General features: G+C 43.0%; 1 protein-coding gene across 1 annotated transcript in view; it reads right to left on the reverse strand.

Annotated features, from left to right (window-relative positions):
* The window catches only part of TPD52 (tumor protein D52), a 136,999-nt gene that overhangs the window by 55,330 nt on the left and 67,553 nt on the right, over positions 1-14,116 (reverse strand). The gene's annotated exons all lie outside the window — the stretch shown is intronic.

The raw sequence follows: 14,116 nt of genomic DNA on the forward strand, positions 1-14,116 counted from the left end.
GGGAACCTTTGACCATCAGGTGTTAGACTACAACGCCCATCAGCTTTCACTACTGGCCATGCTGGCTGAGGTTGGAGTGAGATGTAATTCAGCAACATCTGAAGGGCTAGAGCAGTCTTTCCCAACCTTTGAGTCCCCAGATGTTGTTGAACTACAATTCCCATCATTCCTGACCATTGGCCATGATGGCTGGGGCAGATGGGAATTGTAGTCCAACAACATCTGGAGACCCATGGCTGGGCTAGAGGTTACCCATCCCTGCTTTAAGAACTGCAGTTCTCAAAAAGAGGACAGAGGCTTGAAGGTCTGGACTGGAGGCAGAGGCTCAAAAGGTTTCAGTCCATCTCTAGCCTTTCTCAGAGCAAATTGCTTACTTGGGGCTCACCATGGTTCTGCAGCTCCTGCCCTGCCCCACAGGCTCCTTCACTAGACCAGAACAGGACAAAATATAATTAACTGAAGACTTCTTGGTTTATTTGGTCCTGCCACAAGAGAAGCAAAGGGCCTACATGCACACCAAAAAGCTTGTTCATATCTTGGTTCATTAATCTGAGATATGATCAAACAGAGTATTACCACAAGGCCAGGATACATCATGGTGGAAAAGCTAGTTATGTAAACCTATCTACCCTCAGAATTCTGTTGCCGGAGTAGTTTCAGTTTAGAATATTTGAAAGTAATATTGCTGGCTGCAATAAATGGTAGAAATCCCAAATCTATACACATAATATTTAATGCACACTAAACAAGACTAGAATGCAGCCAATGTTAATTTTAGACACAAGGCTTAGTCTATGCAATTCACTACTGACTCTGATAGATAAATGAATTTTGTCATTTGAAGTAACTTCCAAGGATAAAATAAATATTTTAGGATACAGAAAAAAATCCACATAGGCAGGTAAGGAGGCAATTTCCAGAATATTCTTGCTGCAAATTCTAGGAAAAAAACCTTAAAAAGTATGAGAGGAGAATGAAAAGGCTCCCCCAACTCCAACAGAAAATCAGAAGGAGCCAAGTTTCATGAAAGATATTTGTGAAAGTAAGAAAAAATATGCATGCCCAAATCTTACATTTTCATTCATTGTTAATAAAGTGTATTTATTTATTTCCTCAGAAATCTACTAACTGCTTGCTTAATCATGTGGTCCATGCCAAACTAATAGCAAAAAAGGTGGTTTTAATGACAACTTTTATCATGCAATCTTTGGACTAGTCACTATAGAATATGAGCTGCTTGGTATCCAATTATATACTGGACACAGCAAAAAATAAACAAAGCAAAATAACATTTCTGGTTCAGCTGCAAGACTTGCTCAATCAGAATATAAATTGTAAATTTCTTGTTAAAACTTGAGGTTTACCACAAATCCAGCTATAAAATCCAGAAGGAATTTCAAAGGTAGACAATCCTGGTACTACTCTTTTGTTAATGCTATCCACCTCTAAATTCTGAGGTGGATCAGAAAAATTAAAGCTTTTAAACAAATGTTGGTGCCTATATGATCTAGAAAAGTCATAGATTTAAATACAGACTAGACCGGAGAAACACTGCTTACTATCCCTAACTTTTTGTATCTCTTTCTGGTGAGAAATCTAACAGAGCATCAGCAGTGAAATTATACAGAGCGCACAGCATATCGAAAAACAAATTCTGACTCTGAATTCTGAACAAAGAGTCAGGAGTGTACTCTAATTTGTACACAAGCTCACAGTTGCTGTGTTCAGATGATCACATCTCATGTGATATAAATGTCTGCTCCTGAAGCCCCTTTGCTCCTTTTGTGGTGTGAGCAATCAAACTAATTAACCATAGTTTCCCATTTTTTCAAACCAGGAAATTATGGTTACCAGCTTCAGAAAAAGGCAGCGTATTGAATCAAATCTCCTTGTGTGCATGCCCATCAATCCCACGCAAAAGAGAGTACCAGAAAATGTAAAATCTAGATCCATGTACAAATTACTGTAACTAAAGATTTAAAAATACAGTCCTGTTGTGAAATGGGCAGCCCATGCAATACACACTCTTTCCACCAAATGAACACCGGCGATGCACCCTAGTAAATGCTGGCACAATAGCAGCTTTTAACACAGATGTGCCAGCAGTTTTGCCTTTTCACTAATGCAGTGCTAGCCACTTACAGAGCATCGACAGTACAAAGAAAAGGAGTTTACAAGACAATGCCCTGAATGATCTCATTTTGTGTCATCCCAGTAGCCAATAAAGCCACTAGACAGAACATAGGAAAGTAACTGCAATTTTATACAAAGTCCTCCCAGTGGTATGAAGACACAGGGCTGAATAGCCATTAGAATGCTACTTCAGCTGAGTCCTAGAATCAGGTCCACAGCCAAGAAAGGCAAAGGGGGGGAGGTCTCTTATATGGTATGTATTGGCTCAGTACTTTCTTTCAAATGATGACAACATAGTTTTTCCCTCTAAGCCAGAGGCAGCTAACCGCTAGCCCTCCGGATGTTGTTTACCTCCAACTCTGCTCCAGCCAGCATGGCTAAAAGTTAGATATGATGCGAGTTGTAGTCCAGCAATACCTGGCCGACCAAAGGTTAGCCACCCAGGTCTAAGCCTACATGGCAAGAGCAAATATTTAGATAGACAATTAACATCAACAATTTTATATATTACTTAAAGTAATATTGATAGAATGAATGAAAATAAACATGTAAAAAAGAGCTCACAAATTAAATGACAAGGTTAAGTGACAAGCCAAGAGGAAACAAATATTATTACCATTCTACTTTAAACTAACATGTACACAACATCTCTCAAATACTTTTATCAATATTTGGGTAAATTGTTTATAAAAAAAATCCAAAAGAACAACTATGTTAGCACATACAAGCAACTACAGAAACTGGTTTTCATGTTAGAAATTAACTTAGCTTATCTGATAAGAGGTTTTGTAGCATCATTAGGCACATGATGGTCTACAAAGATATTCGTGTTTGTACATATTATATGTATATGTGTAAACAAGCTGAGAGCAAGCAAAGTTAATAAGGTGAGAACTGAAGATAATGAGAATACAAACACAGTCTGACTTCTGAAGCACAAATACAATGCACAATCTGAACATTTGCTGAAGCATGAAACCCAAAATATCACACCATCACTGAAAAGATTAGACATAAATACAACCCAACCCAATGGGAGACATGAGAACCACTCCTAATCCTTGTTAGTATTGCTTCAAAAATAGTAGCCTGATGTTTTAGGAGTGCTGACAGAAAGCAAACAACAGGAGCTATGTAAGCACTAACCTAGAATAAATTTAAAGCCAAACTATTATTGTCCAAGATATTATACTACTCATGTGAGTTATCTTCAAGACAAATTACCAATTTTGAATTCCTAGAAATAAAGGCAACTGTAAAGCAGCTTTGTATTTAAGCACTAACCTGTTAACCATAAACAACTAGGAACTGTGTGCAAGTGAGATAGGAGTGGGCAGGTTATTATTATTTATTTATTGCATTTATACCCCACCTTTCTTTTCATGATAGAAACCCAAGGCAGCTTACATATGGTTCCCAGGAGGTCTCCCATCCAGGCACTGACCATACCTGACCCTCCTTAGCTTCAGCAGTGAGCTGGCCTCACGTGCCTTCAGACCATAGTCTAATAACTTAACTAATAATTGAAACATCTCCTCTCAGCTCCCAGCATAGAAATCAAACGGTCTGCTAGAAGAAGGAAGCCTTCTGCTCCACTGCTAGTACAGAAATGCAATTCTCTGTGCTAGCCCTCAGCAAGCAAGCTTTTTTTTTGCAGACTAGTAACTTTTGTGGGTTATTTACAGTTCTGCTGTAAAGCATCACAGCATGCACAACATGCATTTCAGACAATTTTGCAAATAAGAGCTTTTCTTAGATATTTGTAGCTCACACAAACTGTGTAAGTGCAAAGAAAAGTGTGATAATACATGCTACTCTTATCATTAAACCATTCTTCTCACTTGCTGCAGCTAAAATTCTCTCTGTGATGAAATATCATTTTCACTTATTATTCCTTGCAATAACTGAAACATTATTTTGCTGAGTTATTCTACTTCTCTCAAACCTGTTTCCTATTCTCTTCAGCTAATGTTCTTATTATAGTCTCAGCTCTTTTTCTTTTCTGTTCTCTATATTGGCCACGTTAAGGTGCAGGTGCCTAAACAACTACAATTAAGCCAGTACTGGGTTCATTCAAACCACAGTTAACACAAGCCAAGGTTCACAAACCAACATCAAACTATAGTTTCAGATCATGATTTGCTGGCCACAAACGAACCAGAGTTGGTCAGGAAAGGTTTAGCAATATGGACAAACCACAGTTAAGCAAAGCAAACCATAGTTTAGTTTTACATCAGAATGTAATAGTTTGCTTCCTCTTTTTCTCATATTTTATTTAAAATGTCTTTTAGATTTAAAATGTCTTCATTCTTATATATCTTTCTACTCTACAAGAATCAGTATACACTTTTCTCCATATCTCTTCCCGTTCTCTGTTGATATCTCTTCGTGTTCTCTGTTTATCAACCACTGCTGCCCAATACTATTCTTTTTTCCTTGCTATTCCCTGCCAATGGAATACTTTTTTTGTTTTTGCATCTGTCTTGTTCCTCCTGCTGATATTCGTTTGTTGTTATGTGCCTTCAAGTCGATTACAACTTATGGAAACCCTATGAATCTGTGACCTCCAATAGCATCTGTTATAAACCACCCTGTTCAGATCTTGTAAGTTCAGGTCTGTAGCTTCTTTTATGGAATCAATCCATCTCTTGTTTGGCCTTCCTCTTTATCTACTCCTTTCTTTTTTCCCAGCATTATTGTCTTTTCTAGTGAATCATGTCTTCTCATTATGTGTCCAAAGTATGATAACCTCAGTTTCATCATTTTAGCTTCTAGTGATAGTTCTGGTTTAATTTGTTCTAACACCCAATTATTTGTCTTTTTCGCAGTCCATAGCATGCGCAAAGCTCTCCTCCAACACCACATTTCAAATGAATTGATTTTTCTCTAATCTGCTTTTTTCACTGTCCAACTTTCACATCCATACATAGAGATCAGGAATACCATGGTCTGAATGATCCTGATTTTAGTGTTTAGTGATACATCTTTGGCTGATGTTTATAAAATATTGGCTCTTCACTTTATCGGACCTCATACATCTAGCCCCACACACAGACACACTCCTTCCCTTGTGTGTTACTTACTGTAAATCTGAAGGCAGGGCCTCATACTTTACTTACCTTGTTAATGTATTTGTTCCAGAAATAATAATTCATCCCAGTCTTAAAACTTCTGGAGTTTTGGACTTCTATGGCTAGTTGGTAGTACTGGACCAAGATACTTTTCCAACTTTTTCCTTCCTGAAACATGTCAGGAGGCTGTCTGGAAAAGGCTCTGAGCAGCTCCACAAAAGTCCTTTTCTAAAGATGCAAGTGGACCTAATTATTCTTCAGTATGAAGCAGCCAACCACAGCCTCTAACTGGCAGGAATCTGCATGACCAAAGCCATATTTTCCAGCTGTCGCAATCATGCAGATTCCTCCCAGCCAAATTTGTGATTGCCAGGCTCACAAATTATGTTACTTATGAGACACTGTATTTTACAGGCGGTGAGTCTATTGCAAGGTGACGTTGTCTATAATTTCACATTGTTACTCAGATATATTCTTCATGTTCATAATATATTTTATATTATCTATTACTAAGTATTGCTTATTATTATGCATTGTATTTATATGAGTTTTATTTTTGTATTGTATAGATATTATGTATTGATATGTATTATGTTCTATGTTGCAAACTGCCCTCTGATATTTTGTTGAAGGGTGGTATATAATTATATATTTTTTACAAAAAATGTTTAAGCACATAGCAGACAATGGTTGGGACTGCTTGAATGTACAGGAAAAGTAGTAAAAGTAATATGCAGCAGTAATCTACATAAACAGGGGTGAGAGTGGCAGTGGTTTGGTTCCAGTGATGCATTAACCATAGTCTCAGCCTAGTGTACCTCATAGGCTTGTCATGAGGATAAAAGGGGTGAGAGGGAGAGAGAACAGGATTGCCTACAAATACTGTGGAGACCAGAAGGATGCACATGTAGTACAGTACAGCATCCTTCCAAATCTCATGAATTAGGAATCTCTCTAGCCACAAGGCAAACACATTTCTATCTCATATAACTATGGTGTTGATGCCAAGACTCCTCTTCTCTCAGTCACTGCAGCATCTTACACTCTGATTACAGAAACCAATGCCAATGCAATCCAACCTATCATTCATGTGTCCCCCTTATGTTGAGAATTGCAACTTATGTGTCTGGGACAGAGTGCGGAGGGGAGGATAATCCTCTCCCAATCCCTAGTGTAAAACATATTTGAGAAATAATGAAAATAATACCATCCCAATCACACTGATGCACCCTGTATCAGTGTGGGCAGAAAGCACATTGGGATGTAATGGTAAATCTCTGAGTTTGAAGTAGATTGACACAAATTTCTGGTTCCCAATTGTTTAAAAATGGTAACATGACACACACAAGCATAAAATTATACTACTTAAATGAGGAAAGCAGAGAGAAGAGAAACCAGGGCTGATTTTTTAAATTTCTAATTATTTGTGCGCAAACAATAGGACAAAGCTGGAGTACACTGTCAAGCCTTGTCCCCTTCAACATATCACCTTTATCTTGTTTACAGACCTCTACAAATTTAAGAGAAAAGATCTGTAGCAAGGAGCCTCCTCTACTTGTGGAAGCTCCCTACACAATGTAAAATCAGAATTTACATGTTTGTAATCTAAATGCCCAAATAGGATTTAAGCGTATCTCGTGCTCATCCAGCTCCAGTCAGCAGATTGTCTGCCCATCCATCTTACATTACCTACTAGGGCTCTGATTCTGGACACTCTTACCTGTCAATAAGCCCCATCAGGTACAGCGGGACTTACTTCCAAGCAAACAAGAATAGTCTTAGATCTGCCAGTTCTTGGAAACATTCATTGAGATTACCTACAAGGAAATATACATGGGCTTGCAAGCTAAGACTACAACTCAGTGTATTTACCTGAGAGTCATTACCCCACTGAACTCTGTGGGACTAGCTTCCGAGTAAACATGCAACGATCAGACTATCAGTCTCATAAGCCTAATAGATATGAAATGGGAAAGATATAAAAACAATGGGGGGGAAGAGGACTTTAGGGAAGGTGTTTTCTACGTAAAGCATCCCTCGGTGCGTTCAACTGACATGCCCAGCTTCAGGGCCGGGTTTGTCGCTCTCAGTCCCGGAACAAAATCAAATCACATTGAAAGGAAACACGGGGGAGGGCAAGAAGGATGCACGTCCGCGCATACCGCACCTCGCTTCCGCCGCCGCTGTCTTCTCCTCCTCGCCCCGAATAAGCTTGGCGCTGCCAGCCAAGTGTCACTCCTGTAGTCTCATAGAGGACTCGTGCTCCTACTAAAGCAGCTCTCCGGCGTGCATGTCGCACTGTTGCCCCTACAATAACAGTCGCTGCCATAATAAACGCTTACTCTGTCCTTTCCAGTCGGCTAAACTCCTCCTACGCCGGAAAAAACGCTTACCGGAAGTAATCTCGAGAGAGAAACAGTCTAGAACAGTCGGGTTGTACAAAACCCGCCTTAATGTCGTTCCGCTTCGATGCAGTACGCTAGCAACCAACCACTTGGATATCTCGCCACTGACGTCAGCGATGAATGTTCATCTTCCCTCCCCCACAAGAGAGAATCCTGGAATCCTCACGTGATGCGACTCTGGTCGTACTCACGGTGCGAAAAGAAACGAAGAGGGCTTGGCTTTATGTGCAACAACGTTCTGGCGAAAACGGGGAAGATGCTTACCTATCTAGTTACGGAAGCTGTTACTAAAGGTTAAGCTAATAAGCTAATAGGGAACTGGTGCTCAAAGTGTGAATCTTTATGTAGCCAAAGCGCGAGCACGCACCCGCACACACATTGCAGAAATACCAAAACGGGGGCGGAAGACGGGCCCCAAAAATAGCTCACTGTGGTCTAAGCATGCCAGGTGGAAACGGAGTGCTGGTTGCTGTTGGAGGAAGAGACTAAGACAGCGAAAAAAGGAGGTGAGGGATGGAATGGAGAATTCTGGACGAGGGCACGGCTGACTGCCTGGAGCCCTAAACATTTTGTCGCAGGTCACGCTTATGTGTGAGGAGCATGGGAAAAGCTCAGGAGGGACACTGGGAAGAGCTAGTATATTATTACTTCATTATGTTCTGACTAGGGTTGCCAGGTTCTTGGCCTGAGACTGATCCTGTATCTTTAGAAGAAGAGAAAGTCAGCCAAGTGCAGGTGTTCTTGCAACTCTGTAATGAGAAAAACCAAAGGTGGAATTCTCCCTCCCCCCTCCACAAATTTTAAAGATACAGAAGACATCTTGGTTGTCAGGCCCAGCCTCCAAGAGGTCTTCTGTATCTTTAAAAGTTGTGGAAGGGAGAGGGAGAATTCCACCTTGTGGTTTTTCCCATTACAGAGTTGCAATAACATCTGCACTTGGCTGATGTTCTCTTCTCCTAAAGATACAGGATCAATCTCAGGCCATGGACATGGCAACCCTAGTTCCGACCGCCTTTCAAACGTGCATCTTTCCAGCAAGACCACCAGAGCTTGGAAGTAACTCGTTAAAAATAATGAGTTACTTGTAATTCATTCCTTTTTTAAGTAACGAGGGCATAACGTCACTACATTTTGCTAGTAATAGAACGACTAGCAATTTCCTTACTTTTTAGCAGTAACTAACGTTTCTGACGTTATATTTGGACGTTACTGGGGCAAGAGGAAGTCTTCTGCTCATGTGATTGGTGGACAGAAGACATGTGCCTCACACTGGAGGTCTCTGCAGCGTCACTCTTCCCTCGTGCCCTGTGTTAGGAGGCACGAGGGAGGAGGTCGTGGAGTGCTGGAGAGAAAAAAAATGGACCGAGAAGGCAGCAGCAGAATGGAGGCGAAGAGAGCTGTGGAGGTGAGTGAGAATGGGGTGTGTGTGTATTCGTGTGTGTGCCCCGTGTATCCTGCCGCCCCCCACTGCTCATCCCCCACCCCTGCAGCTCCTGCCATCCCCACCGCATGTCCTGCTCCCACCCCTGCCACCGCACGCCCTCCGCCGTCGCGCCACACTTCCTCTTGGAGCCACCGCTGCCTTTTCCCTTCTTTCTCAGGAAGGCTGAGGAGGGCACCCTGGGGCAGTGGCGTACCAAGAGGAGGGGAGGGCAGGGGGAGGCAGCCCACCCCAGGTGCACTCAGTAAGGGGATGCATTGTCTGTTCTGCTATAGACCGTTGTCCCCTTGCCCCCTTGCAGAGCTTGGACAAGTTACTTTTTAAACTACAACTCCCATTAGCCCCAGCCAGCATGACCACTGGATTGGGCTGATGGGAGATGTAGTTCAAAAAAAAGTAACTTGTCCAAGCTCTGCCCGCTCATCATCGCACAGGGCGCCACCCTGCTCTGCTGCCCCTCACCTGGGTTTGTATCCTGGCCTGAGGCACCACGTAGTAGCCCTGCCCGGACTTGCCGCGCAAGTTGTCCAGCATACCTGCAAAGGCGCTGCCTTCGCCGCAGCCAGGCTCATCTTGCTCCTTGGCCGAGCACTGCGCTCGCGGCTCTGGTGAGCTCAGCGGCCCGCTCCGTAAAGGCAGCCGGAGCCCGACAGGCGCCTGGAGAGGGCCGCACGCAACCCCGGAGCCCAGGCATAGCAAGAGCCCAGGCATAGCAGGAGCCCAGGCATAGCAGGAGCCCAGGCATAGCAGGAGCCCAGGCATAGCAGGAGCCCCAGCAGCGCCCGAGCCATGCCGAGCTTCCTTGGCTCCTGCAGTGGGAGGAGGAGGAAAGGGCCTTCGCGAAGCCTCCCTCCCGGCTGTTGAAGGGTATGCAGTGGTGGGCCTCGAAGGAAGCAGCCGGCCCTGGGCAGACAAGGCTGCGTGACTCCCCATGGAGCATATTACGGGTGAGGCAAAGTGGATTGGGCCAGTAATGGTGAGAAGGGCTCAGTTTTCTGCAGTGCTACTCTATGCCAAGCACTGTGACTTCAGACCTGGAAGAGATCTGGGGGTGGGGAAGAAGTATATAGCAAGCCCTTCTTGGATTTCCCCCTGCGAAAAACTCCAGGAAGGTGGCGTATGTATTGCAGGGGGGCAAAGGCGTTCTTTGCTTTATTGCAAAGCAGAACAGGGCATAAAATAAAAATGTGGATTTGGGACTAAAAATGGCAAAAGCAGTTCACCAATTCCAGTGTTCTCTAGGATTGGGCTGCCGCTTACAGCTTTGTGGCTTTGCCTCAAGCTTGTCTGTCACAGACTGGAGCAGGTCAGGGCAATCCTCTTGCCCCTGCCCAAGCCTGCACTCTCTTCTCTGCTGCAGGAGTTGTGCATGCCTTGTATATGACAGGCACAAGCTTTAGGTCCAAGTAGCGTTGCTTTAAATTGTGCCCCTCCCTACATGCTTGATGTTTGGCCTGATCTGCAGGCAAAAGGAGTGAGAGAGCTCAACCTGTAGACTTCTTAAGAATTCCCTTCCAGCCTGACCAGCAACAGGCTGCCTGGAGGCACCAGGGCAAGCACAGGCCCTCTTTGCTCATAGTCAGAAGCTGCACTTGCAACTCCCATCCTGCTTTCTTTCCCTGAGGAACAGAGTTACCCTCATTTCTTCCTCAATTGGAAAATGGCAACCTTACCTAGCCCATTCCTTTAGCGGTCTGTGCTAGAACCAGGTTCTTCCTGGCAGCACCTTTCAAAGTGAATATGTTTTGTCTAGTAACTCCACAAAATAACGTAGCCGAAGCTGCACTAAAGTATCGCTCCACTGTAGCTGCATCAGACTGGCAAGTACTCTGTGTAATTTGGGGGTGGGGCTTTGTGGGTAGGAAATTCTGACCAAAAGCAAAATCTTGCAGAGGAGAGGAGAGGAGAGGAGGGGGTCGTTTTAGTGCAAATAGGGTTACCAAGCGTACTCTTTTAAGAGTACGTGTACTCTTTTTGAGATGGTGCAATAGCATACTCATACTTTTCACTTATAGAAGCCAAATGTACTCTTTTTGAAATGACAAAATGATGGTAACCCTAAGTGCAAAGGCAACAAGTGTGCATGAATCTAGAATCTTTGAGAGAGCATGCACATCTGACATGGTGCCATGAGTTGAAGTGGCCACTGTACCCCGTGCCATGCTCATCTGGTCACTCGTGAAGCACAGCATTTTTAAATGGAAAGCATTACTTCAAATGTGGCCTCTTAGCAGAGGAGCAGCATTTACCTAGATTCTTAAGTGCCATCCTTGGGTGGCTTTTGTTGGGTCAGGGAGCCACCTGGTGCTGGTTAGTAGCCCTCTCTCTCCAGGGCATATTAGAGGGCCATGTAAATGGAAAGATGCTCCAAACACTGTCTAGGTGGGTCCTGGTCTTTTTTCTATCCCTGTTCCTCCCTCATCTGAAAACAAACCAAGATTGGAGGTTCTTGTTCCTTAAAACTAAATTGCCAACATATCTGCATTTATTGCTGTAGCCTAGAGCAGTCTTTTCTGTTGCTCTGGGGGTCCAAAGAGAATAAAACACTGAGGTACTTGTGGCTGGCTTAGCCCCTGATGTGTGTGTCAATTTTAGCCAGTCTCTCAGAGCCAGTCTCTCAGAGCAAAGCCAGATGTGAGATGCCTTTAGTGTGCTCTTCCCAGAATGTGCTGCACTTACCAGAGATTGCCAGCGGGGGTGGGTGGGTAGGTCTTATTCGGCTTTTTTTTAAAAAAAAAATTCTCCAGAATGAGATGGGAGCATCTTTCCTTCACCCTCTTGCTTTTGTGTCTGTTGTGGAGCTGGACAAGATCATGGACACAGGATACAAAAGCAGAAGTGCTAACAGCAGGCATCTCATTCTGATTTATTTTATTATTTTGACAAAGTCATTGACAGATTTGCAGAAGGCTCGAAAACAGAAACTGTAATGTTATTATTCATTACTGCGACAGACCAATATGTAGGTATGAGTTTTTTTCCCCTTTTTCAAAAAACACATTAATGTAATTAAAAAGTATTAATCTATTTTTCTCTTTTTTGTACTGGAATATTTTTTTATTTTTTATACTGGCATGATTATATATATGAAGTTCAATAAAAGAAATTTTTCACTGTCTGTGTTTCTTTTCTGGCCATTATTATTTGTTTCATTTCATTATTAATGAAAATAATTTTGTCGTATAGAGGGGGGTGTTAAAAAATGATCCGCTCTGGGTGTCAAATACGCTAGGTACGCCACTGCCCTGGGGCACCAGCCTTCATGCAGTCTCCCCTTGTGGCGTGCGGCAACTACTTTCTGCTGCCGCCGAAACACGCGCCTCGAACAACCCAGGCCGGCTGTGCCTTGTCCCACTGTGGCTCCCAGGCACGTAGAGCTGCATAACACTCCTCCACAGAGTATCTTTTGCTGGCTGAGCAAATAGCGGGTGACGGCAATGCTTTCCCTCCACTCCCCAGCTCGCCCAGTCAGAGCTCCCCACGGCGGCTTGCCTCATGGCTGCTGTGCCAAAGCACGCCTTTCTCTCTTCTCAGGCGGGGGAACACACGCTCCGCCGCAAGGCAGGTGGTTGGTCTGTGGGTGTGCCAAGGAGTCCGCTTCATCCTAGTTCTCGTACACCTGTTCACAGATGGATTTTTTTTTTTACTGATGTGGGTGGGTGGCTCTGTGTGTGTGGAAGCGGAGTCATATTCTTTTAGACACACAACTTGACCCAAGTTGACCTTTGTTGATGAGGAAGGCAGACTTTTAATCAGGGTATGTGTGTTTGTATGTTGGATGTTACATACACGTGTGTGTCTGTGTGTGTCAGAGGAGTTAAAATGAATAGACGTAAGTTCCTTAAGTCCACTGATTTCAATAGGTCTACCTGGGTGTCATCAGCATTGGGTATCATCCATACACACACCCATGAACTGGGCAAATACCTTCTAAAGACACTCAGGTGGCTTCCATTCTTGTTGGCAAATTCCATGACTTGACAAATTGGGGAACATGTAATATGAGGATTTTCTGCATTTACCACATCCTTTTCATGCGTCTGCTTTGAAAGCTAAGATCAAGAGCATTCCCCCACATTTTCTGGTTCCAACACAACACCCGCCTTCATCAGTAAGATCAGCTTGATGATGTTGCAAAGAATTTTGTGCACTTGGCCAGATAGCTGTTTGAATAGTTACGCTCAGGCTGCAATCCTAAACACACTTACTAGGAAGTAAGACCCACTGGAGAAAACAAGACTGATTTCCAAGGTTTGTGTAGTTAGGCTGAATCTTATATACAGGATTGGACTCAGTGGGACTTATATCTGAGTAGCATGCACAGGATTGTGCTGTCAAAACTCTTGTCACTCCCAAAAGCTAAAAAGACTTTTGTAATGCATGACAAAGCAAGTCTGTGTATGAAGCCAGAATCTCTGTCTGAAGACTCAAGCTATCAACAAACTCCCACCCACTCAACAAAGTCATCTTCAATATGCCCAATAGGTTGTTTCAGTCCCAAACTAGAATTGTGTTCATGGGCATAGCTCCTGGCTCCATCTCCAGAGAGTTTTGGCTGGACCAAAATGGGAAAAGCAAGGGTGCCACTTTAGATAACAGTTCCAGAGGTCTTTAAAATATACAGCAAGCTTATCCTGCAATAGCTTTTAAAATATTTTCAGAGATCTCACAAACGATTCCCATTCAGGCAGTGACCAGACCCCAGACTTACTTTCAGTTCAGGTTGTTGCATCATGTGATCTCAGACCATGCCCTGAGACTGGTCAGAAATACATTTTTAAAGACTTAAGTCATAAGGAAAGAATATAGGGAAAGATCAGTGTGTACATGATGTGTCAATGTTTCCAAAGCAAGTTGTAACTGTATTTCAAACCTCCCTGAGTTTCTAGTGATTGTTTTCCCTCTATAAGCTAATGATTAGGTTTCTTAAAACAGTTTTTCGAACTACTTTCCAAATGAGTTATATGCATTGATTTGTAAATCACCAAATCTTGTTCTTGAAAAAATATATTGTTCATTCTTTCACAGTCATCGGAGATTTATACTGTCTTCCACAGATGTTCAAA

The sequence above is a fragment of the Rhineura floridana genome, chromosome 1 (assembly GCF_030035675.1).
Source record: "Rhineura floridana isolate rRhiFlo1 chromosome 1, rRhiFlo1.hap2, whole genome shotgun sequence".
NCBI lineage: Eukaryota > Metazoa > Chordata > Lepidosauria > Squamata > Rhineuridae > Rhineura > Rhineura floridana.